The sequence below is a fragment of the Dasypus novemcinctus genome, chromosome 3, assembly GCF_030445035.2.
Source record: "Dasypus novemcinctus isolate mDasNov1 chromosome 3, mDasNov1.1.hap2, whole genome shotgun sequence".
Classification (NCBI taxonomy): Eukaryota; Metazoa; Chordata; class Mammalia; order Cingulata; family Dasypodidae; genus Dasypus; species Dasypus novemcinctus.
Window position 1 is genome coordinate 79983554 of NC_080675.1, and position 26833 is coordinate 80010386.

A 26833-nucleotide genomic window follows, 5' to 3' on the forward strand; every position below is an offset into this window, starting at 1 on the left:
GCTGGGGTCTTAAGTAAACTGAGAACTGGAAGCAAAAACACAGAGAAATCCAGCCGCCATTTTGACCCTGCAATGTGAAAGAGGACTCTAGGATCAGCTACAGCTGAGAGGCTAAAAGAACCTGGGAAAGAGGATGAGAGAAACCCCAAGAAGCCTAGAGAGAGAGAATTCCCATCTCTACTTCAGATAGCCAGTGTCTCTTGGGGAACTCATTGAGTACCTTCATTGGAGTTGCTGGTTTGCAGCCTGCCCTACAGAATTTGGACTCATGCATCCCCATGGTCACGTGAGACAATTTTATAAAATACTATTTGTAGCAGTTTTATATGGTTATGAATTCCAAAAATAGATATTGGATTATGTTTGTAATCTGGTCTGTACCTGGGCGTGATTAAGTTATGATTAGGGCTGTGATTGGGCCATGTCATTAGGGTGTTGAGTACCCACCCCTTGTTGGGTGGGGACTCACAGATAAAAGGCATGGGAAGGGACAGAGTTGGAGGCATTTTGATGTTGGAGTTTTGATTTGGAGTTTGATGCTGGAGTCTTGAGCTGGAGCCTGGGAAGTAAGCACACAGAGGAAAGAGAAGCAAGACCCTAGAAGGGAGGAACCCAGGACGCCTGAACCCTCACAGATGTTGGCAGCCATCTTGCTCCAATATGTGAAAATAGACTTTGGTGAGGGAAGTAACTTATGCTTTATGGCCTGGTATCTGTAAGCTCCTATCCCAAATAAATACCCTTTATAAAAACCAACCAATTTCTGGTATTTTTGCATCAGCACCCTTTTAGCTGACTAATATACTATTTTAAAATATCTCCTGTTGGTTCTGTTTCCTTAGAGAGCCCTAACTAATACAAATTGGTACCAACAAAGTGGGGGTGTTGCAAATGCAAATACCAAAAATGTTGGAATAGTTTTGTAAATGGGTAAGGAGAAGACTGTGGAGGAACTGTGAAATGCTTGACAGAAGAAGCCTAGATTGCAGTGAAGAGACAGTTGGTATGGACCCTAAAGTTACTTCTGATGAGGCCTGTCTTAGTTTACCAAAGGGCTGCCAATGCAAAGTGCCAGAAATGGGTTGGCTTTTAAAATGGAAATTTTATTTAGAGTAAAAGCTTACAGTTCCAAGGCTGAGAAATGTCCAAATCAAGGCACAATCAGAGATGCTTTGTCACCAAAGACAGCTGCCATGGGGGTTAAGCAAGATGGTGGGCAATCTCTGCCTAATTCTCTGATGTCCCCTCCAGTCTCACCATCTCTCAGAGCCTAACTCCAAGCATCCACACATAGGGCTTGCCTCTCTTCAGCATCCTCTCTGTTTCGGCCTCTCTGCTTTATTGTGAATCCCAGGAAAGATCATGTGCTTAGAACATTCCTGTAGGTGTGAAACCTTTTGATTAGATTCAGTTAGGGGACCATTGATTAGATCACTTTAAGGCTTTTGATTGGACTACATCAGTGAAGCATGAGTGGTGGGTCTCTGTCCTCTTGCTGGGTTCTTTTTGACCCTGCCATGTGAAAGAGGATGCCAGGATCAGCTACAGTTGAGAGACTGAGAAAGAAACCTAGAAAAAAAACCTGAGAGATTGAAAGAGAGGCCAAAGGCTGGAATCAGCAGAGAATCTGGAAGATAACAGTCCTGGAAAAAGATGAGTCATATGCATGATCATTCACAGCTGAATTTGGGAAGAAAGTGGAGCAGCCTAAGCTGAAACAGAGGAGGGCCAGAAACAGATGTCACATGCATTATCACTCAGAGCTGAGCTCAAGGAGAAGGTGATCCAGAAGGGGAAGGCAGCAACTGTGGCAGAGATTGCTGCTGTCTTGCCTAGCCATGTGTCAGGATTCCATGATCTACCAGCAGCTGACCTTTGGTAAGAAGGCATTTCTAATGGTTCCCTGATTTGGACATTTCACAACCTTGGAACTCAAGCTTTTACCTGAAATAAATTCCCTTTATAAAAGCCAAACAATTTGTGATATATTGCATTGACACCCTTTGAAAAACTGAGACAAACATTGACAGTAACTATACAATTTAAAGATTTTTCTGATCATTATTGAAACCATGTGAGTTTGGAAAAGTTATCAAGGATATGATGTAAGAATAAAAATAGATTATTTTAAAAAAGGTATCCTGAGCAAATGGTTAGCTCTTAAACTTTTTCTATCAGGTGAATAAAATTTACTCTACTTTTCTATTGATTGTGTTTATTTTGTATTAAAAATAACTATGATGGGGAAGGGGGCAGAGTAGGGAGCAAACAACAGCTCTTCCTACAGTGCAGTTTGTAATCATCCAGAGCTATCTAAATCACCTGTTTGGATGACCAAGGAGACCAGAAGAACATCCTGCCACATCCTTGGAAGAATGGATATTGAAGACTGCCCATCTACAGTGAAGATTCATGAGAAGAGCAATCCACACCACAGAAACCAGAGCCTAACCTCTCCTGGGTGGCACAAGTCCCCTTGGGAGCTATTCCCTGATTGGAGTTGGAAACTTCCATTTCCCAAAAATGGGAAAGGAAGAGACAGGCACCTATTTCAGCAACTGATTTGTAAAGTTGGCTGTCTAAAGTCCAATTAAATCCTAAGAATATCTAAAGTTTGAACCTGTCCAAGTTGGAGAGAGGCCAGTAGCCTCCATTTAAACTCCACCCCTGGCATAAAGGGAAGCAGGCTGATTGAAAATCAACAGTGAAGGTAGGTACCAACCTCTTTCCACCATGTCAGATTGCAGCCCTAACCTAGGTTCCAGCTGGGGGGACCTGCACCTGCCTCTCTGGGCCCAGGTGCTTTTGGCCCACATGGACCAGATTGCTGAACACGTCTGTGGCTCCATTCCCCCTCACAGGATAGGAGGGGAGCAGGATTTCCCCAGCTCTCTGGGCAAATACAGGCCTAATAAGATTAAGTGGTCAGTCCACATGGAGGCAAGAAGGCAGTGGTATGATATATTAAAATACCAAAGAAAAACTGTCAGTCAAGAATCTTACATCCAGCAAGATTGATTGTCTATCAAAAGTGAGGGTGGGAAGTGGACTTGGCCCAATGGATAGGGTGTCCGCCTACCACATGATACGCAGTCCAAACCCCGGGCCTCCTTGACCCATGTGGAGCTGGCCCATGTGCAGCACTGATGCACACGAATGCCCTGCCACACAGGGGTGTCTCCCGCGTAGGGGAGTTCCATTCGCAAGGAGTGTGCCCTGTAAGGAAAGCCGCCCAGTGCAAAAGAAAGTGCAGCTTGCCCAAGAATGGCGCCGCACACACGGAGAGCTGACACAACAAAAGGAACCAGATTCCCAGTGCTGCTGATAAGGATAGAAGCGGTTGCAGAAGAACACACAGCGAATGGACACAGAGGAGCAGACCACGGGGGGGGAGGGGAGAGAAATAAATAAATCTTTTTTAAAATAATGAGGGTGAGTTTAGAATATTCACAGATAAACAGAAACTGAGAGAGTTTGTAACAAAGAGACTGGCTTTGCGGGAAATACTAAAGGGAGTGCTACAGCCTGAAAAGAAAAGACAGGAGAGGCTTGGAATAGAGTCTAGAAATGAGGATTATAACAGTAAATGTAACAGTGTAAAAAAAGTGGTGAAAACAAGATATGACAGATAAAACCCTAAGATCAAAATGAATGATGTAAGAACTGCCAGTACAGTAATAACATTGAATATTAATGGATTAAATTCCCCAATCGAAAGACTCAGGCTAGTGGAACATATAAGAAACTATAAGCCATCTATATGCTGTCTACAAGAGACTCACCTTAGACCCAAGAAGACAAATAATGTGAAAGTGAAAAGGCTGAAAGAAGATACTCGACACATGCAATAACAATAACAACCAAAAAAAGCTGGAGGAGCTATACTTAGATCAGACAAAACAGACTTTAAAAATAAGCTGTTACTAAAGACAAGGAATGTCATTGCATACTAACAAAAAGGACTGTTCACTAGGAGGAAATAACAATCATAAATGGATAAGCCCTTAACCAGGATGCCCAAATTACATGAGGCAAACACTGGCAAAATTGAAGGTAAAAAGAGACATCTCTACAATAATATTTGGGGACTTCAATACAGTACTCTCAACATTGGCTAGATCATCCAGGCAGAGAATCAATAAGGAAATAGTGACCTTGAATAATAGGTTATATGAAGTAAACCTAATAGACACATACAGAGCATTGCACCCCAAAACATCAGGATATACATTCTTCACAGATGCTCATGGGTCCTTCTCCAGAATAGACCATTATGTTGGTTCACAAGACAGGTCTCAATAAATTTTAAAAAGATTGAAAGTGTACAAAGCACTCTCTCTGGTCATAATGAAATAGAGCAGGAAATCAATAATGGATAAAGGGAAAATTCACAAATATATGGAGATTAAACAGCACACTCTTAAATAATCAGTGGGTTAAAGAAGAAATTACAAGAAATATCATTAAATATCTCAAGACAAATGAAAATTAGAACACAACATATGAGGACCAATGGGGCGCAGTGAAAACAGGATTGAGGGAAATGTATAGCACTCAATCCTTACATTAAAAAGAAAGAGCTAAAATCAACTCCTAATTACACAGCTGGAGGAAATAGAAAAAGAACAGCAAAATATGCCCAAAGAAAGTAGACAGAATGAAATAACAAGATCAGAGCAGAAATAAATGAAATTGAGTACAAGAATAACAACAAAAAATACACAGAATTAACAAAACCAAAAGTTGGTACTTCAAGAAGATAAACAAAATTGACAAGCCTTTAGCTAAACAAAGAAAGAGGTTATGCACATAAAATTAGAAATGAAAATGGGGACATCATTACTGACCCCACAAAAATAAAAGACTTTGTAAGAGGATACTATGAACAACTGTACACCACCAAACTAGACAACGTATGTGAAATGGAAAAATTCCTAGGAATATACAAACAACCTGCATTGACCCTTGAAGAGCTAATAAAAGAGTTCAGAGTGGCAGGATACAAGATTAATATGCAAAAAGTGTTTCAATACACTAGTAATGAGCAATCTGAAGAGGAAGTCAGGGGGGAAATCCATTTACAATAATGGCAAAAAGAATCAAATAAATAGGAATAAACTTAACCAAGAACATAAAGCATTTGTATTCAGAAAACTACAATGCATTGCTTAAAAAAAAAAATCAGAGAGGACCTAAAATAAAAGGAAGAGCATTCATGTTCATGTAAGAGAAGACTAAATATTGTTAAAATGTCAGTTTTACCCAAGTTTATATACAGATTCAATGCAATCCCAATAAAAATTCCAACAGCATTTTTTAAAGAAATGGAAAACCTGTTATCAAATTTAGTTGGAAGGGTATGGGACCCCAAATAGAAACATCTTGCAAAGAAAGAACAAAATTGGAGGAATCTCACTTCTTGACTTTTAAATCATTTTACTTAGCTACAGTGGTAGAAATAGCATGGTACTGACATAGAGATATGTAGACCAGTGGAACCCAACTGATGCTTCAAAAACAGAGCCTCACATCTATGGTCAAGTGATTTCTGATAAGGCTGTCAAATCCAGCTATGTCAGAACAATCTATTCAGCAAATGTTGCTGGGCAAATTGGATATCCATATCCAATAGAAAGAGGACCCCTACCACACACCTTATACAAAAATTAGCTCAAAATTGATCAAAGACAAATATAAAGCTAGAACCATAAAGTTCCTAGATGAAAATGTAGGGAAATATTTTCAAGACTTGGTGGTAAGTGGTGGTTTCTTAAACCTTAACCAAAAGGACAAGCAATGGTAGAAGATTGGATAAATGGGACATCCTCAAACTTAAACACTATTGTGCTTCAAAGGGCTTTGTAGCAGTTTGATGTGGTTATGAATTCCAAAACTAGATATTGGATTATACTTGTAATCTGATCTGTACCTGGACATGATTGAGTTATGATTAGGGCATTGAGTCCCAACCCCTTGGTGGGTAGGGACTCACAGATAAAAGGCAGGGCAAAGAACAGAGTTGAGGGTTACTGATATTTGAGTTTGATGTTGGAGTTTGATGCTGAAGACTTAAGCTGGAGCCCTGGGAAGTAAGCTTACAGAGGAAAGAGAAGCCAGTCCCAGGAAGAAATAAAACTTGAACCCAGAGAAAAGCAAGCCCCAGGAACATAGGAACCCAGGAAACTTGAACCCTCGCATAAGTCAGCAGCCATCTTGCTCCAAATAGACTTTGAAAAAGGAATTAACTTAGGCTTTATGGCTTGGTATCTGTAAACTTCTACCCCAAATAAATATTCTTTATAATGTCCAGCAGATTTCTGGTATTTTGCATCAGCATCCCTTTGGCTGACTAATACAGGCTTTGTCAAGAAGGTGAATAGGGGAGTGGATGTGGTGCAAGCAGTTGAGCACCTGCTTCGCACATGGGAGGTCCCAGATTTGGTTCCCAGTGCCTCCTGAAAATGAGAAAACAAGCAACAAACGAAAAAACCAACTCAGGAGAGCCTCCCACATCTGAAGTCCCTGGTTCAATCCCTGGCCCTGGTACCTCAAAAAAAAAAAAAAAAAAAAAAAAAGGCAACCCACTCAATGGGAGAAAATATTTGGAAGCCAAGTATCTGGTAAGGGTTTAATTTCCATGCTATATAAAGAGATCATACAACTCAGCAATAAAAGAGCAACAATCAAATTTAAAAATGGGCAAAAGTCTTAAATATTTCTCCCAAGAAGAAACACAAATGGCCAAAAAGCCCAAGAAAAAGTGTTTGCTATCACTAGCTATTAAGAAATGCAGACACCATCTCACATTCCATAGAATGGCTATTATTAAAAAAAAAAACAAAAACAAGTGCTAGAGAAATAAGAACACTTCTTCACTGTTGGGGATGTGGAATGGTGTAGCCTCCATGGAAGACAGTTTGATTCCTCAGGAAGCTAAATATAAAACTGCCATATGATCTGGCAACCCCTCTATTAGGAAAATATCCAGAAGAACTGAAAACAGTGATACAAACAGATATTTGCACACCAATGTTCATAGTGGCATTATTCACAATTGCCAAAAGATGGAAACAACCTGAGTGTCCATCAACTGATGAATGGATAAACAAAATGTGGTATGTACATAAGATGGAATACTATGCTGCTGTAAGAAGAAATGAAATTGGCACGCATAACATGGATTAACTTTGAAGACGTTGTGCTAAGTGACATAAGCCAGACATAAAAGGACAAATATTGTGTGGTCTCATTAATGTGAAATAAATATGAAGAATAAACACATGGAGTTAAACCCTAGACTATAGATTACTAGGAAATAGGAAGAGTACTTAGAAGGGGTATAGATAATTTATGCAGAATTTTCAATTACCTTGACTATAAAAGTGTGGAAATGGACAGAGTTGATGGTAATACATTATAATGAGTATGACTAACAGCTGATTTGTAAATAAGTTTGTGGCTGAAAGAAGTAGTCTAGGGATGTAAATGTTGATTGAAAGAAAGATAGAGAATAGTCTAGGGACTGAATAGTATTGTTAACCTGGAGGTGGATGAGGATTGTGGTTAATAATACAAATGTAAGAATGTTCTTCTGTGAACTAGAACAAATGTACATCACTATGACAAGGTGGCAAGAATAAAATGGTTCATGGGAAAATACAATTAATTTTACTTACTGCAATATTGTAATATTCTTGCATCAATGTCAGAAGGTACTATGTCAACACTAAGGGTCAATAATAGGGGGTTATCAAATTTTTTCATTTGAGGTGATGACTGTACAATTCTGTGATAAAAGTGAGAGCCAATGAGTGTACACTTTGAATAGAATGTACAAGGCATGGGACTATATAACAGTGAAATATGTGGTGGAAGATGGACAGTACAAATATGAGTGTTCTCTCATGAACTGTAACAAATATACAATGCTAATACATAGTGTTAATAATAGTGGGTGGATGACCAAATGTACCATATGGTCCACAGTTAGTGTTACTAGTCAGAACATGTTCTTTCCATAATCTGTAACAAATGTTCCACAATATAAGGTATGGGGGAGGAGTGATGTATGGGAATTCTGCACATTATGCATGATTGTTTTGTAAGCTCACAATTTTTCTAATAAAAATGGCCATGATACATAAAAAGAATAATATATATTGAGCAAGTGGGCTTATCCCAGGAATGCAGTTTTGGTTTAATGTTAGAAAATTAATATAATTCTCCATATTAATAAACTAAACAAGCAAAACTGGATGATCAACTCAGTAGACAAAAAGGCATTTTACAATAACCAACATCTATTCCTGATTTAAAAACTCTCATCAGATTATTAATCAAACTTATATAGCCTGTTGAATATGTCCAAAAATCAGGGGTGGGGTGGGGAAGCCATCCCATTTTTTTTCCCAAAGATTTATATTTATTTATTTCTCTCCCCTTTACCACCCCCCCCCCTCTTAGTTGCCTGTTCTCTGTGTCCATTTGCTGCGTGTTCTTTTTTGTCCGCTTCTGTTGTTATCAGCGGCACGGGAATCTGTATCTCTCTTTGTTGCGTCATCTTGCTGCGTCAGTTCTCCATGTGTGCGGCGCCATTCCTAGGCAGGCTGAACTTTCTTTCGTGCTGGGTGACTCTCCTTATGGGGCTCACTCCTTGTGCGTGGGGCTCCCCTACACGGGGGACACCGCTGTGTGGCAGGGCACTCCTTGCGCGCATTAGCACTGCACATGGGCCAGCTCCACATGGGTCAAGGAGGCCCGCGGTTTGAACTGCAGACCTCCCATGTGGTAGACGGACGCCCTAACCACTGGGCCAAGTCCACTTCCCAAGCCATCCCATTTTGAAAGGAAAAGGTAAAACTCTTTATTCATAGACAGCATGATTGTCTATGTATAAAGTCTTACAGAATCAACAAAAAAGATACTGGAACTAATAAGTGAGTTGCAGAATATAAGCTCAATATACAAAAATCATATATTTTTTCTCTATTTTTAAAAAAATGTTACATTCAAAAAATATGAGGTCCCCATCCCCCTCACCCCACTCCTCCCACGTCAATCTAAATTGAAAAATTTAAAAAGTCACCATTTATAATAGCATTAAAATATGAAATACTTGGGGATAAATCTGACAAATTATGTGTAAGTTCTGTTTGATGAAAATGTCATAATATTGCTGAGACAAATAAAACCTAACTAAATAGATTTATCTTGTTCATGGATCAGGAGCATGAATATTATTATCCCCATGGGATCATTTGGAGTTTCGTGAATCCCAGAAAAGATAGTGTTTTTTGAACTAATCCAATCTTGTGGGTGTGGGGCACTTTAATTGTCTTAGATTCAGTTAAGGGAGCTTTTGATAAGATCACTTTTGATTAGATCACTTTAGGGCCTTTGGGTGTACTACTTCAGTGAGGATTGAGCCAGGTTTTCTTTCCTTCCTCCTACTGGAATCTTATATAATTGGAGGACTAAAAGCAGAAACAGAGAAAGACAGCTGCCATTTACCCTGCCGCGTGAGAAAGGACACCAGGATTGCTTGCAGTCACAGAAAGACAAAGAAACCCAAAGAGGCTGAGAGAAGTCCTGAAAGCCAAAGGCTGGAATCATTTGGAGCACAGAGGCATGAAAAGAGGCCCCAGAGAGGCTAAGCTCACAGAGCAGCTCAAACCTGAAAAGACAAGCTCTGCCTTGTGCTTGATCACTTATTAGTCAGCCAAAGGGGTGCTGATGCAAAGTACCAGAAATCTGTTGGTTTTTTTTTTTTTAAGATGTATTTATTTCTGCCCCACATCCCCCATTGTCTGCTCTCTGTGTCCAGTTGCTGTGTGTTCTCTGTCTGCTTGTATTCTCACTAGGTGGCTCTGGGAACCAATCCTGGGACCTTCCACAGTGGGAGAGAGGCAGTTACTCTCTTGTGCCACCTCAACTCCCTGTTCTGCTACACGTTATTTTCTCTCCTCTGTGTCTCTTCTTGAGTCACCTTGCTGTGCCAGCTCTCTGTGTCAGCCAGCACTCCTGTGCGGGGCGGCTTTCCCACACTGGGTGGCATTCCCATGCAGTGCGGCACTCCTGCACGAGTCAGCACTCTGCTGGGCCAGCTTGCCATGTGGGCCAGCTTGCCCTCACCAGGAGACCCTGGGCATCAAACCCTGGACCTCCTATATGGTAGACAAGAGCCACATCCGTTTCCCTCTGTTGGCTTTTATAAAAGGTTTTCATTTGGTGCAAGAGCTTATTACAAGACCCTAAAGAGTCTAATTCAAGGTACCGTAAGAGGTATTTTCTCACCAAAGTCTGTTGCCACATGTTGAAGCAAGGTAGTTGCTGATCTCTGTGAGGGTTCAGCCTTCCTCTCCCTCTTAAGGCTTGGTGGGCCCAGCTTCTTCCAATCTCAGCTGTAGGGTGGAGGGCTCGTTTCTTTCCAGGCCTTCTCAGCTGCTCAGGGCTCTGGTTTCTTCGCTGCAAACTCAGGCGAATGACGTAGCTCTCCCTGGGCTTTAGCTGTTTGAGCTTTCTTCTATCACATGGCATGACTGAAATGGCCAAGTTCTCTCCTCTTCTGTGTCATGACAAAGTTCTCTTTCTTCCTGTGCCTACTTCTGGCATCTATGGAGGTCTTTCTCTTTTTTCATTTATCTTCTTCTGTGAGTGTCCATTTTTATAGCCCACCAAGGGGGCGGGACTTAAACTGAGTTACACCCTACTGCTGTGGTCTAATTGAAGCCCTAAAATTGATTTAATCAAGTAAACATAAAACCTCTGAATCTAATACAGGAACAGTTTACAAACATAATATCTTTTTTTTTTTTTTTTTGGAATTCATAAGTAATATCAGAGTGTTACAATCACCCACAGCTGAGCTCAGGGAGAAAATGGCTGGAACGGGAAGGTGGAGACCCAGATGGAGAGCTGCCATTTTGCCTTGCCACTCGGCAGGAGTTCAGGATCTGCCTATATCTGACCGTGGTGACACAGCATCTCAGATTATGCTCTGATTTGAACATTTTCACATCCTAAAACTATAAGTTTTTAGCCTAGTAAATTCCTATTAAAAAGCCAAACCATTTCTGGTATTTTGCTCCTAGCAGCTTTAGCAAACTGAAATACTCCAGATCTACAGATTCAGTGTAGTCCAAATCAAATTTCCAGCAGGCTTTTTGGAGAAACACAGCTGATTCTAAATTCTTATGGAAATGCAAAGACTTTAGAATTGACAAAGTCAATATAGTTGGAGGGATAATATGACTTGATTCCAGGATTAATATAAAACTACAATAATTAATACAACATGGTATAGTATAAAGATAGAAAAGTAAATCAATGGAACATAGAAGTCCCAAAATAAGCCTACATATATGGAATTTTGGCAGAGGTGCAAAGGCAATGCAGTGGGGAAAGGAAAAGCTTTTCAACAAACAATTGGGATATCCATATGCAAAAAAACTGGACTCTAATCCATACTCCCACAATTTAGAAAAATTAACTGAAAATATAAAAGGTAAAATCGAAAATTGTAAAACATTTAGAAGAAAGCATAAGAAAATCTTTGTGACCTTGAGGTAGGGAAAGAGTTCATACATATGATAGCAAACATACACTCCTGACCAAGATGATAGAGGTGCCCACAAAAGTTTTAAACAGTAAGCAAAAATCTGGCAGAACTGTCTGTCAGAGATCTGGAAAACAAAGAACTGTAGTAATGGGGTGAGTACCAAAACAAAAAGACGATTTTAAAATGTAGGAAAGCCTCAGGACACCTTTCATAGCCCTTTACCCACCCCCTTCCAAGCTCAGTGTGGGTTCAGCTCACATTCCCAGTGTAAAGAGTCTGATCCCAATTCTGCAGAAAGCAGAATAACCCTTATTTACATATTAGCATTCATATATTCCTGTACCAGTCTGTCTGGTGGCAGCCTGAAGTACTGAGCCAGGACACTTGTCATAGGCTCACCATTCCAGAACTTCCTAATCAAGTATTCTATATCTGGCAAAATTCAGTTTCAAAAAGGAGAGAGTGACTAGGACATTCCCAGATACACAAAAGCTGAGTTTGTCACAACTGGATCTGGCCTATAAAAAATGCTAAAGGGAATTCCTCAGGTTGAAATGAAAGGACACTAGACAATAGATCAAAACTGTATGCTTTCAGGGGTGGGAGGAAAAAAAAACTGTATGCTTTAGATGAATTGTATGCTTTATTAATATGTACCAATAGAATTGATTTCTTTAAAAAAGCCTGAAGAATGAAGAACTCTGGTAAAGTGAGCTATATGGGTAAATATAAATGCCAGTATTATTATATTTTGGTCTTAGCTCTGTTTTTCACTCTTACAGGGTCTAAAATGCAAATGCATGCAAAAAGAATGAAAAACCTATGGTTTAGGACACAATATACAGCAGTGTAATTTGTGACAAGAAAATAAGATGGAGGGTGGAAGGAATATAAGAACATGGTGTCTGTATGCTATTGAAGTTAAGGTGGTATCACATCAAACAAGACTGTTAAAAATTTAGGATGGTAAAATTGAAGCCCCATGGTATGCAGAAAGAAAATATCTGAAAAAAATATGCACAAAAGGAAATGATAAGGGATTTTAAAGGAGTCACTACAAAAGATGACTGTAGCAATTTGGTATTGTTTTTGAACTCCAAAAATAGATGCTGGATTATGTTTGTAATCTGGTCTTTTCCTCTGGGCATATTGTATTGGATTCAGAGGTTTCACTCTGACTTGATTAAATTATGATTAAGGTTTTGATTGGAGCACATCAATAGTATGTTGAGGCAGAGGAGTTAGTTGGGAGTTTTGATCCTGGAGCCCAAAAAGTAAGCAAACAGAGAAGCAGATATGTTGGGAAAGAGAGAAGGTTTCATTAGACACGGCAGAGTCCGTGGGACGGGAGACAAGCTGTTCATCTGATAGTTTACAACTGGCCTTGTGGAGCAAGCAGAGCAGCTGAGCCTGCAGAGGAATGAGCCCCAGGAGAGAGACTAGAATTGTCTCAGCCTATGGCTGAGACTGGAAGAAGCTGGGACCATGGAGCATTGGTAGGAGGAAAAAGACTGAGCTCTCATAGACATCATCCACCATCTTGCATGAACATGTGTCTGGGTGAGAAAGTACCTCTTTTTTTTTTTTTTTTAAGATTTATTTATTTATTTCTCTTCCCCCCCTCCCCCGTTGTCTGTTCTCTGTGTCCATTTGCTGCGTCTTCTTTGTCTACTTCTGTTGTTGTCAGTGGCACAGGAATCTGTGTTTCTTTTTGTTGCGTCATCTTGTTGTGTCAGCTCTCCATGTGTGCGGCACCATTCCTGGGCAGGCTGCGCTTTCTTTCGCGCTGGGCGGCTCTCCTTCCAGGGTGCACTCCTTGCGCGTGGGGCTCCCCTACGCCGGGACACCCCTGCGTGGCCCGGCACTCCTTGTGCGCATCAGCACTGCACATGGGCCAGCTCCACACGGGTCAAGGAGGCCCAGGGTTTGAACTGCGGACCTCCCATGTGGTAGACAGTCGCCCTAACCACTGGGCCAAGTCCACCGCCCCCAGAAAGTACCTCTTAATGGTACCTTGAGTTGGACTATTTAGGGCCTTGTTACTGTGAGCTTCTACCCCAAATAAATACCCATTATCAAAGCCACAGATTTCTGGTATTTTCCATCAGCACCCCTTTCGCTGACTAATACAATAACTAAATGCAAAAGTAGGCATAATTGAGTAACAGAAAAGGTATAAGAGGGAAGTAAATGTTGGTCAAGCAGTTGGGCTCCCATCTACCATATAGGAGGTCCAGGGTTTGAAGCCCAGGGCCTCCTGGCGGAAGGCAAGCAGCCCGTGTGGCAGGCTGACCCATGTGGAGTGCTGGCCTGTGCGGAGTACTGCTCCACATAGGAGTGCTGGCCCACACAGCTGGCACAGGAAGATGATGCAACAAGAAGAAACACTGAGAAGAGATAGTAGGACATGCAATAGATCAGGGAGCTGAGGTGATGTAAGAGAATGATCACCTCTCTCCCACTCTAGAAGGTCCCAGGATCAGTTTCCAGAGCTGCCTAATTAGAATATAAGCAGACATAGAAGAACACACAGCAAATGGACACAGAGAGCAGACAATGGGGTTGGGGGGGAATAAGTCTTAAAAATGAATAAATAAATATAAAAAAGAAAAAAGGTATAAGACTTACAAAATCCTAATCTGAAAATGTCAGAAGTGTCTTGTATTATCATAGTTACTTTAAATGTAAATGAGTTAAACTGTGTTAAAAGGCAGAGATTGATAAGTTTTTAAAAAGTATTTCAACTTTATGCTGTCTGCAAAGACTCACTTTATTTTTTTTTAAGATTTATTTATTTATTTCTCTCCCTTTCCCCACCCCCCACCCCAGTTGTCTGTTCTCTGTGTCTGTTTGCTCTGTCTTCTTTGTCCGCTTCTGTTGTTGTCAGCAGCATGGGAATCTGTGTTTCTTTCTGTTGCATCATCTTGTTGTGTCAGCTCTCCATGTGTGCAGGTGTGCAGTGCTATTCCTGGGCAGGCTGCACTTTCTTTCACACTGGGCGGCTCTCCTTATGGGGTGCACTCATTGCACGTGAGGCTCCCCTACGCGGGGGAGACACCCCTGTGTGGCACGGCACTCCTTGCACGCATCAGCACTGCACATGGGTCAGCTCCACATGGGTGAAGGAGGCCCGGGGTTTGAACTGCGGACCTCCCATGTCTTAGATGGATGCCCTAACCACTGGGCCAAGTCTGCCGCCTATTATTATTTTTTTAAGATTTATTTTGTTTATTTATCTCCCCCCTCCTCCCTGTTATTTGTGCTCACTATCTGTACTCTGTGTCCATTCACTGTATGCTCTCTGTATCTGCTCAGCACCAGGAACTGAACCTGGACCTCCCATGTGGAAGAATGGCGCTCAATCGCTAGAGCCACCTCCGCTCCCTGCTTTGTTGTATCTCTTATTGTGTTTCCTCTTTGTGTCTCCTTGTTGCGTCATCTTGTTGTGTTAGCTTGCCATGCCAGCCTGTCATGCCGGCTCTCTGTATTCTTCGTATTCTCCAGGAGGCACTGGGAACCGAACCAGGCACCTCCCATGTAGTAGGCAGGAACTCAGTCACTTGAGCCACGTGTGCTTTTCAAGAGACTCACTTTTTTATTTTTTTTAAAGATTCATTTGTTTTTATTTATTTCTCTTCCCTTCCCCTGTTGTCTGCTCTCTGTGTCCATTCACTATGTGTTCTTCTGTCTCCGCTTGCATTCTTGTCAGCGGCACTGGGAATCTGTGTGTCTCTTTATTGCACCATCTTGCTGCGTCAGCTCTCTGTGTGTGTGGCACCACTCCTGGGTGGGCTGTGCTTTTTTTGCACGGGGCAGCTCCTTGCGGGGCGCACTCCTTGCACATGGGGCTCCCTTACACGGGGGACACCCCTGTGTGGCACGGCACTCCTTGCGTGCATCAGCACTGCGCATGGGCCCACTCACTACATGGGCCAGGAGACCCTGGGTTTGAACCCTGAACCTCCCATGAGGTAGGGGGATGCTCTATCCATTGAGCCACATCCGCTTCCCGAGACTCACTTTAAATTCAAAGACGTGCATAAATTGAAAGTGAAAGGATGGAAAAAATGCCATGCAAATATTAACTAAAAGAGAGTGGAGATGACTATACTAATATCAGACAAAATAGACTAAGTAATAAATTAAAAAGATACAAAGAAGCACAGTACATATTGATAAATATTTGATTTATCAAAAAGATATAACAATTATAAACATATCTAACAATAGAGGTCCAAAATATATGAAGCAAACATTAAAAAATTTGAAGGAATAGATGCTTCTACATTAACACTAGGAAGTAGATGTCAATGTACTACTTTCAAAAATGGATAGAACATCTATGCAGAAATCAATAAGGCAATAGAGGATATAAAACTATAAACCAACTGTACCTAACATATATAGAACACTTCAAGTGACAACAACACAATACACATCTTCTCAAGAATACATAGATTAACTTCAGGGTAAGATGTTAGAATAGAGAGCTCCAGGACTCAGTCCATCCTCCAAAACAGCTATTGAACAGCAGAAACTATCTGAAACAACTGCTCTGAGGCTTTGGAATCCAGAAGAACAATATATAGCATCCAGGGGAGAGCAGGAGAAAGAGACTGATAAACTGTGGTAAATGGATTCATTACCATTTTTAAATTATTTTCTAATTTCTCTTTGAGAGTTGTTCCTTGGCCAGTGGGTTATTTAAATGTGACCTGTTTAAATTTTCAGTAGTTTGGATTTTTCTGGTTAGCCTTTCTAAAACAAGATTTTATTTATTTGTTTATTTATTTATTTATCCCCACCCCCTCATTGTTTGCACTTGCTGTGTGCTGTGTCTTTAGGAGGCAATGGGAACTAAACCAGGACCTCTGATGTCACTCTGATGCCATTCGAGTCACCTCTGTTACCTGCTTTGTTGTGTCTCATGTTTTTTCTCCTTGTGTCTCATTGTGTCATCTTGTTGGGTTAGCTTGCCATGCCTGTCCATCGTGTCAGCTGTCTTGTTCATTTTCTTTAGGAGGTACCGGGAACCTCTGTTCCCTGCTTTGTTGTGTTTCATTATGTTTTTCTTCTTGTGTCTCTTGTTGCATCATCTTATTGTGTCAGCTTGCTGTGCCTGCCCATCATGCCAGCTTGCTGTTTTCTTTAAGAGGCACCAGAAACTGAACCATGGGCCTCCCATGTGGTAGGTGGGAGCTCAGTTACCTGAGCCACATCCGCTTCCCTTAAATTAGCTTTTTATATTGATTTGTAGTCTAATTCCAATGTATATAAAAATACATTCTGAATATTTAAACAAAAAAGAACAGTGACTAGCTTTCTGCACATGGCATTTGATGCCCATCCCCACTCTCACAGCAGGCCGCTTTTGGGTTCAGCCCATGAATACCTCAGTTATGATAGTAAGGGACATATAAAATCCTCTTCTCCACAACAGCTGAGCACTGATCATGGCTTTGGATTGCTGGGTCCAGTCTGAGGTACTATTTCAACCCACCCTGAACAAGGGCAGTAACAGCCAGGGTTTCAACCCAGTCCCATACAGGAGTGGTGGTGGAGATTTAAAGACACACTGCCTACTCAGGTGCAGGGAACACTTTCCTGAAGGGCAGTTCTTCCCCAGGAATGGGTGGGGCACAACCAAGCCCTGATCATGGGACTTTAGCAAGCTCTGTGTACTGGAAATGGTTGAATTGGTGTGTGGACTGGAACAGAGCAAGAAATTAGAAGTGGTTCCCTTGTCAAATGATATAATACATTCTAGAATAGCTGATATCTTTTAATATTTTAAAGCAGGTCATCCAGTGTATAAGCCAAAGGGATGCTGATGCAAAATACCAGAAATCTGTTGGCTTTTATAAAGGGTATTTATTTGGGATAGAAGTTTACAGTTACCAGGCCATAAAGCATAAGTTACTTCCCTCACCAATGTTTGTTGCCACATGTTGGAGCAAGATGGCTGCCAGTGTCTGCAAGGGCTCAGGCTTCCTCTTACTCTTAAGGCTCCGTGGTCCCAGCTTCTTCCAATATCATCTGTAGGCTGAGATAAGTCTTGTCTCTCTCCTAGGGCTTGTTTCTCTCTGGACTCAGCTGTTCTGCTCTTTCTGTAAGACCAGCTGTAAACTATCAGGTGAACAGCCCATCTCTCTTCCTGGGGCCTCTGCTGTGTCTAATGGAGCCTTCTCTCTTTCCTCACATATCTGCTTCTCTGTGTGTTTACTTCCCGGGACTCCAGCATTAAAACTCCAACTTTCTCCTCTGCCATGTCATTTTCTCTGGGAGTCCTCACTCACCAAGGGGGTGGGGGACTCAACATCCTACTGACATGACTAAGGCCCAATCAAAGCCTTAGTCATTATTTAATCAAGTAAAAGTGGAACCTCTGAATCCAGTCCAATCTAATATGCCCAGAGCAACAGACCAGTTCACAAACATAATCTAACATCTATTTTTGGAATTCATAAACAATATCAAACTGCTATATCCAGAAATTGGTACCCTCAGCATTCTTCAGCATGCAAGTGGATGAAACTACAGACATCTCTCAATGTTTGCTATTTGCATGCTGATGCCATCAAAGAATAATTCTAATTTTGTGACTTTCTTTTGGAAACTATCAAGGCCATCAACGTTTTTCACTGGTAAAAATTTTTTTTCACAAACAAAATTTCACTTGGAAAGAAGAATGTCATTGTCTTTGCACTGATGGAACTCCTGCGGTACTTGGTAATACATCTGGTTTTTCAACTTTAGTAATAAAAGAAGCTCTTCAAGTCATCATCACTTACTGCTTTATACACAAACATATACTGGCAACAAAGACTCTTCCAACAACCCTTGAAGAAGTTTTGTCAACAGCCGTAAAAGTTATCAACTTTATTTTTTAAAAGTTCTCAAAGTCATTGTATTTTTAAAAGATTTTGTCAAGATTTGGGAGTAGAATAAGAAACCTTTCTCTAACACATAGAAGTGCACTGGCTTTCAAGAGGACAAGTCTTGAAGTGCTAATTTGAACTAAGGTCAGAAGCTTCATTTTTTTGAGAGAAAAAACCCACTTGTGTTAGTCAACCAAAGGAGTGCTGATGCAAAATACCAGAAGCCTGTTGACTTTTATAAAGGGTATTTATTTGGGGTAGGAGCCTACAGATACCAGGCCATAAAGCATAGGTTTCTTCCCTCACCAAAGTCTGTTTCCAAGTGTTGAAGCAAGATGGCTGCCAGTGTCTGCCAGGGTTCAGGCTTCCTGGGTTCCTCTCTTCCCAAGTCTTGCTGCTTCTTTCTGGACTCAGGGTTCCTCTCTTCCCAGGGCTTGCTTCTCTTTCCTCTGTGTGCTTACTTCCCAGAGCACCAGCTTAAGACTTCAGCATCAAACTCCAACATTAAAAACCCTCCAACTCTGTCCTTTGCAATGCCTTTTATCTGTGAGTCCCCACCCGGAGTTATAACTTAATCATGCCCAGTTTACAAACATAATACTGTATCTATTTTTGGAATTCATATCTGTATTAAACTGCTACACCACTCATAGAACACTTTGAAAGAAAGGATTTTACCTGTGGTTTGGCTTACCTGGCAGATATTTTTCACCATGTGAATTAGATAAATCTTTCCATTCAGCATCATGAAGTCACCATTATGAATACAACTGTAATATTACAAGCTTTCTTGGCTAAGTTACCAATAGTGAAGAAGAGATTAGAGGCTGACATTCTTGCAAACTTTCCAATGTTGGAGGAAGTTCTTTACCATGATGGAGTTGAAATACAAAATAGAAAGACTGAAGCTCCGGAAAATCTCTCTTATTACCAGCAAAACTTTTGGAATGCAGCAAATGCAGTGCCGAAAGGGAAATATATAGGTCTGCTTCCCATATGCAAGGTCCTGTGTTCAATCCCTAGTAACTCAGTTCCAAGGCTGGGGAAAATGTACAACTCCAGGCATAAGGTGAAACTCTCTCCCTGAAGTTCAGCTGCTGGCAATCCTGGACTCCTGCCACATGGCAAGGCACAATAGTAGCTCTGCTGATCTCTGCCTTCTCCTCCAGGATCACTTTCTCCCTGAGCTCAGCAGTGGGCAATCAGGTATATGGCAAGGCTTAATGACATCAGTGTCTCATCTTCTGTCTCTCCTCTCCTCCAGGCCTCTTGATCACGGGTTTTGAATAGTGAATTCATATCACTGAGTCTAGGTTATGAGCACTGTTTCAATCTGCCCTAGACAAAGTTGGTGACAGCAATTGTTTCATCCCCACCCCAGATGGGGAGGGAGGTGGTAGAGACTTTAAGAGAGCTTTGAGAAGCCATCATAGAAGATTTTGGCATCCTTTCTGCTCTTCCCAGGACACTTTGGAACCAGTTTATACCCCCTTTGTGGGTCCCTGGCCCTGCTTTGACTGGGAACTACTTGGGAAAATCCTCTACAGGGTGACCCTCCTCCAAGAATTTGCCCTCCACACAAAAGTAGCTAGAGACAAAGAAGGGAGTATAAAAAAGCTATAAGACAAAACGGAAACAAATAGAACAGATCAAGATTCCCAAAGAAGGAACAGAGGAAAGGAATCTTTCTCCTGGATGTGACACAACTGCACAAAAAAAGGCAGTCTTAAAAATTGTACTATATATGTATGACAAAAGTCAGATGAAGAACTGAAAAAAAAATTTAATCAGTTAAACCAACTAATCAGTTGAAGGTCTAGAATAAGTTGAACCAAGCATCTAAGAAAAGCCTTAACACAAAGCCAATCAACAATAAAACCATAGGCAAGAGAGAGAAACTGACCTTCAAAGTAAACTTATCAAGATAATCAGATGCCTAAACATCAGGGAAAAATATATATTACAAACCATACTAAGAAAGATAGGGGATAAATTAAAACATTAGAGGAGACACAGAATTTGGAAGACCTAATTAAAAATGTCAAACAAATCTGAACCAATTTAAGAAGATGAAGGAAAATGTGAAAGAGATAAAGGATAGTAAGAAGACACTGTAAGGGAGCAGATGTGGCTCAAGCAGTTGGGTTCCTATCCATGGGAGGTCCTGGGTTTGATCCCCCATACCTTCTTAAAAGCAAAAACAAACAAGTGAAAAAAACTGACTCAGGAGAGCCAATGTTCCTCAGTGGTTGAGCACTGGCTTTCCACATACAAGGTCCTGGGCTCAATCCTAGGCCTCAGTAGCTCAAAAAACAAACAAACAAAAAACCAACAACAACAAAAAAGCTGTGAGCATAAAGAAGAACTTGAAACTTAAAAATAAATATAAAAGAATTTATGGTTGGGAAGCAGATGTGGCTCAAGTGATTGGGCTCCCATCTACCACATGGGAAGTCCTAGGTTTGGTTCCTGGGGTCTCCTGGTGAAGGTGAGCTAGACCACACAACAGACTGGCCCGTGCAGCAAGCTGGCCCATGCAGCTATCTGATGCAACAAGATGACACAACAAAAAAAGATACACAGAGGAAAGAGTGAGAGACACAACAAGCCAGGGAGCTGAGGTGGTTCAAGCGATTGAGTACCTCTCTCCCACATCAGAAGGTCCCAGGATCTGTTCCCAGTGCCTCCTAAAGAGAAGACAAAAGAAGACACGGCAGACACAGAAGAATGTGTAGCAAATGGACACAGAGAATAGACAGCGAGTGCAAGCAGCAATGGGGGATAAATAAAAATAAATATATTTTTTCAAAAGTTATGGGAATGAAAGACAATAGAAAAGATTAAAAATACATGAGACACAACAGATTTTAGCAGACAGAAGAAAGACTCAGTGAACTAGAAGACTGACATCAAAATCTTGCCAATAGAAGGTGTAGAAAAAAGAATGGAAATAATTGAGCAGGGTCTCAGGGATTTGAATGACAGTACAAAGCAAACACAAAAATGCATCATGGGCCCTTCCAATGCCCTGCCACTGCCATCTTAGGGGGGTGTGGGCCACTGGGCCCCTAGCCCCAGGAGGGGGACACGTCAGTGCTGCCAGTGATATCATGTGGACTAGCCAAGCTCACTGGTGCTAGATTGACTCCCACAGTCGCTTATGCACATGCTTCCTCGTTGGTTCCTCATGCTCAGGAGAGCTCGCTCTCGTTCCTTGGCAGAGAAGAGGCGATGGCAGCAGTGGCATCGGTAGGGCCCTGGCACTGCTTCTGCTGCCCAGCCTCTCCTGCTGCCCAGCCAAGGCCTGCATGGAGCCCCAGATCACCCCTTCCTATTACACCACCTCAGATGCTATCATCTCCACTGAGACCATCTTTATTGTGGATATCTCCCTGATGTGCAAGAACAGGGTCCAGAACATGACTCTTTATGCTGACGTCAGTGGGAAACAGTTTCCTGCCACTTGGGGCCAGGATATTGGGCACTATCAGGTGTCTGGAGCCTGGACCACAAGAGCGCCCATGCAGGCACCTACGAGATCCATTTCTTCCACAAGGAATCCTACAGCCTCCTGCAGAAGGCTCAGAGAAATAATGAGGACGTCTCTGTCATCCCACCCCTGTTCACAGTCAGCATGGGCCATCAGAGCACATGGAACAGACCCTGGGTCTCCACCAAGGTGCTGGCCACGGTCATCAACCTGGTCATCTACTACCTGGCCTTCAGCACCAAGAGTCACATTCAGGCCTGAGGCAGTGTCCCCAGCCTCCTTCCTGCTTTGAATAAACAGCCGTGGGCTGCTGAGAGCACAGTGGGGGGAGAAATGTATCATGGGTGAACCAGAAGGAGAAGAAAAGGGAAAAGGAACAAAGAAAAGTTGAGGAGGTGGTGGCTGAAATTTTCTGAACTCTTTTGAAAGACATAAATATTCATGGCCAAAAAGTGCAACATACTCCAAACAGAGTAAATCCTAATAGAGCTACTCTGAGACACATACTAATCAGAATGTCAAAGGCCAAAGATTAAGGGAGATTTCTGAAAGCAGCAAGGAAAAAGCAATTCATCACATATGAAGGATCCATAGTAAGACTAAGTGCTGCTTTCTCATCAGAAACCACAGAGGCAAGGAGGGAGTATTATGATATATTTAAGTACTGAAAAACTGCCAGTCAAAAATTTTTTTATTTTTGATCTGGCAAATCTGTTCTTCAAAAATAAGGGAGAGTATGAAATATTCACAGATGAACAGAAACAGTTTGTCAACAAGAGACTTCCTCTGGAGAGGGTGTAGCTCAGTGGTGGGGCACCTGCTTCCCATGTATGAGATGACAGGTTCAACCCTTGGTATGTCCTTTAAAAAAAGAGAAATTCCCTACAAGAAATACTAAAGGGAGTTTAGCAGACTTAAAGGAAAAGATGGGAGAGCCTTGGAGTAGAGTGAATAAATGAAGATTAACATTAAGGGTAAAGGCGCTTTTAAAAAATGAAAAATATGGCATGTAAAAACCAAAGGATAAAATGGCTGAAGTAGGTACTGCCTTTACAATGATAACATTGAATGTTAATGGATTAAACTCCCCAATCAAATGACACAGATAGGCAGAATGGAATTTTAAAAATTACAATCTCACTATATGTTGTTTAAAAGAGACCCGCCTAAACCCAAAGACACAAACACTTTGAAAGTGAAAGATTGGAAAAAGATATTCCTTGCAAACAGTAACCAAAAGGAGCTATGATAGCACAGTAATATTGGACAAAATAGATGTTAAAAGAAAAGCTGTTAATAAGAGTCAAAGAAGAATGCATTAATAAAATGGGCAATCCATCAAGAAATAAAATAAATCATAATTAAGCACCTAAATATAGTGTCCCAAAACACATGATGCAAACACTGGGAAAAGAGAAAGGAGAAAAGGACATCTCTTCAGTAATACTTGGAGATTACAATACACCACTCTCGTCAATAGATAGAACATTTAGACCAGGGGTTCTTAACAAGGGGTCTGTGAGCTTGAATTGAAATTTTTAAAAAAAATTATTCTTGTGGGGACATGATGGTGCAGGTGTGATATGTTTATTAAGTAATACACAGCGTAGTGTGGACTTAGTAAGGGATCCATGGTTTCACCTGACTGGCAAAGAGGTCCATGGGAACAAAAAAGGGTAAGAACCCTTGATTTAGACAGAGGATCAATAAGTAAACAGAGAACTTGATTAATATGATAAATGACCTAGACCTAACAGACATTTATAGAACATTGTATCCCAAAACAGCAGCATATACATTCTTCTCAAGTGTACATGGATAATTCTGCAGGATAGACCGCATATTGAGTCATAAAACATTTTAAAAGATTGAAATTAAGCAAAGCACTTCACTGACTGTAATGGATTGAAGCTGGAGAAGAATAACAGGTGGAGAATGTAAAAATTCTTAATTATAGACTATTAAGAAGAGTAAATTAAAGCATAAAATGACAATGGTAAGATATGACAATGGAATGCAAAAGGATAAAATGAATGAAGTAAGTAATGTCTTTACAGGAATAATAGTGAATGTTAGTGAATTTAACTCCTCAATCAAAAGACATAGACTGACAGAATGGACTAGAAAATATGAGCCATCTATGTACTGTCTACAAGAGGCTCACCTCAGAGATAAGGACATGATCAAGTTGAAAGCAAAAGTTGGAAAAAGATATTCCATGTAAATAGGAACCAATAAAGATCTGGAGTAGCATTATTAATATCAGACAAAATTGATTTTACATGCAAAATTGTTATAAGAAACGAAGAAATAATAAAAGCAATCCTCTGAGAAAAAATAACTATAATAAATATTTATGCACTTAACCTGGTTGCCCCAAGATATATGAGGCACAGACTGGCAGAAATGAAGAGAGAAATAGACACCTCTACAATAATAGTTGGAGACTTCAATACATCACTCTCAGCATTGGATAGAACACTTGGACAGTGGATAAGTAGGGAAACAGAGACCTTGACTAATATGATGAATGAACTAGACCTAACATTTATAGAGTTTTACAACATTACATGAGCATTCTTGCCAAGTGCTCATGAATCCTTCTCCAGGATAGACCAAACATTGGTTCACAAGACAGGTCTTGACTGAAAGTATACAAAGCATTTTGATGATAATGTAATGAAACTGAAAATCAATAATGGATAAAGGGGAAGTTCACAAATATAGAGAGATTAAACAACACACTCTTACATAATCAATGGATTAAAGAAGAAATTGCAAGAGATATCATTAATAAATATCTTGAGAAATGAAAATGAGAATACAACCTGTCAAAATCTGACAAGAACATTGCAAAAATAAATTACAGGCTAATATCTCATGAACTAAGTTGTAAATATCCTAAATAAATATGAAGAAACCAAATCTAGCAATATATAAAAAAGGACAGATACAGATTAAGGATACCTTGTAAGCAAACACATTATATTTCTGCAACAAAACATGAGCATTCTCATTGAGTAGAATAGAGACTAGACCATTGACCATGAGGTGCAGAGATGCCCAGAGATGTACTTCCCAAATGCAATGAATGTGTCATGATGATGGGAGTGAGTGTTGCTGGGGGGGGGGGGGGGGGGTGGCGTTGAATGGGACCTCATATTTTTTGAATGTAATATCTTTACAAAATGAATAAAATTTTAAAAAAAAGTAAATAAAAAAAAAAAAACCTTTGCATCTGTTCATGTCCAGTTTTGCTACCAAATGAAGAAAAAGACTTCCTTTGTGGGAAGCAGATGTGGCTCAAGTGATAAGGCCTCCGCCTACCATATGGGAGGACCCGGGTTCGATCCCTGGGGCCTTCTAGTGAAAAAGAAGAAGAGAAAACATGCCTGCATGGCAAGCCAGTCCCTGTGCAGTGAGCTGAGTGCCAATGTGAGTGCCCAAATGGCAAGCCGAGTGCCCACATGAGTGCCTGTGTAGTGAGCCAGTGCCCGCATGGCAAACCAAGTGCCCATGCAGCAAGCTGAGTGCTCACACGATGAGCCAGTACCCACACACATGAGTCACACAGCAAGACGAAGGGGAGAGTCAAGGTGAAGTGCAGCAGAGACCAGGAACTGAGGTGGTGCAATTGACAGGGAACCTCTCTCCACATCAGAGGTCCCCTGGATTGAATCCCGGTGAATCCTAGAGGAGAAAGACAAGAAAAGAAGACAAAAAAAGAGAAATAGATACAGAAGATCAAACAGTGAATGGACACAGACAGCAAAACAGCAGGGAGGGAAATGGGAGGGAGAGAAGTTTTTTTAAAAAGACTTCCTTTGTAAGATATCAGAATAATGCATAAAGAGTTATAGGCTTGTATTAAAATATATATTTTTAAAGAGTAGCTTGAGAATTCATAGAAAAACCCAGTGGCGGGGGGAATAAATCCACAATAAAAATTTTTCTGAAGTATGGAATGCAGCAAAAGCAGTGCTGAGAGGGTGGAAAAATTTTTTAAAAGAACAGATATTTTCTTTTTTTATATTTATTTCTCTCCCTTCTCCCCTCCCCCATTGTCTGCTCTCTGTGTCCACTCGCTTTGTGTTCTTCCGTGTCCAGTTGCACCCTCAGTGGCACCAGGAAACTGCATCTCTTTTTTGTGCGTCATCTTGCTGCGTCAGCTCTTGGTGTGTGTGGCACCACTCCTGGGTGGGCTGCATGTAGGAAGCAGGCACACTCAACTGCTTGAGCCACATCCGTTCCCCTTGATTTTTGACAAGGCTGCCAAATCCAGTCATTTGGGAAATAATATTCTCAACAAGTGATGCGGGGAGAACTAGATATCCCTATGCAAAAGAATGAAAGAGGACCCCTATCTGACTCCATATACAAAAATTAACTCAAAATGGATTGAAGACTTAAATATAAGAGCTAGGACTATACAACTCCTAGAAGAAAATGTAGGGAAGCACCTTCAAGAAATTTTGGTAGGCAATGGTTTCTTAGACTTTACACCCAAAATATAAGCAACAAAAAATAAAATAGATAAATGAGATATTCTCAAAAACATCTCTGTACCAAAGAATTTTTATTTTAAAAAGTGAAAAAACAACCTATTCAATGGGAGAAAATATTTGGAGACCACATGTCTGATAAGGGTTTAATATCCAGACCACATAATGAAACCCAGTGCTATCATTAATAACAAATGTTCTACACCAGAGCAAGGTGTTGGCGGTGGGGTGATGTATGGGAATCCTGTAGTTTATGCATGATTGTTTTGTAAACTCACAACTTCTCTAATTGAAAAAAAAATCCATGGAACCACACTATCCAAACAGTGAAACCTAAGTTAAACCATGGAGTATAGTTAATAGTATAATTATGAAAATGTTTCATCATCACTTGTAACATAGCATT

At 40.9% G+C, this 26833-nt stretch overlaps 1 protein-coding gene and 1 pseudogene across 6 annotated transcripts in view; both read left to right on the top strand.

The window, feature by feature from the left end:
• LOC101426633 (uncharacterized) overlaps positions 1 to 26833 on the top strand; it is a 74946-nt gene that overhangs the window by 14766 nt on the left and 33347 nt on the right. The gene's annotated exons all lie outside the window — the stretch shown is intronic.
• LOC139438670 (translocon-associated protein subunit delta pseudogene) lies at positions 18802 to 24125 on the top strand (annotated as a pseudogene).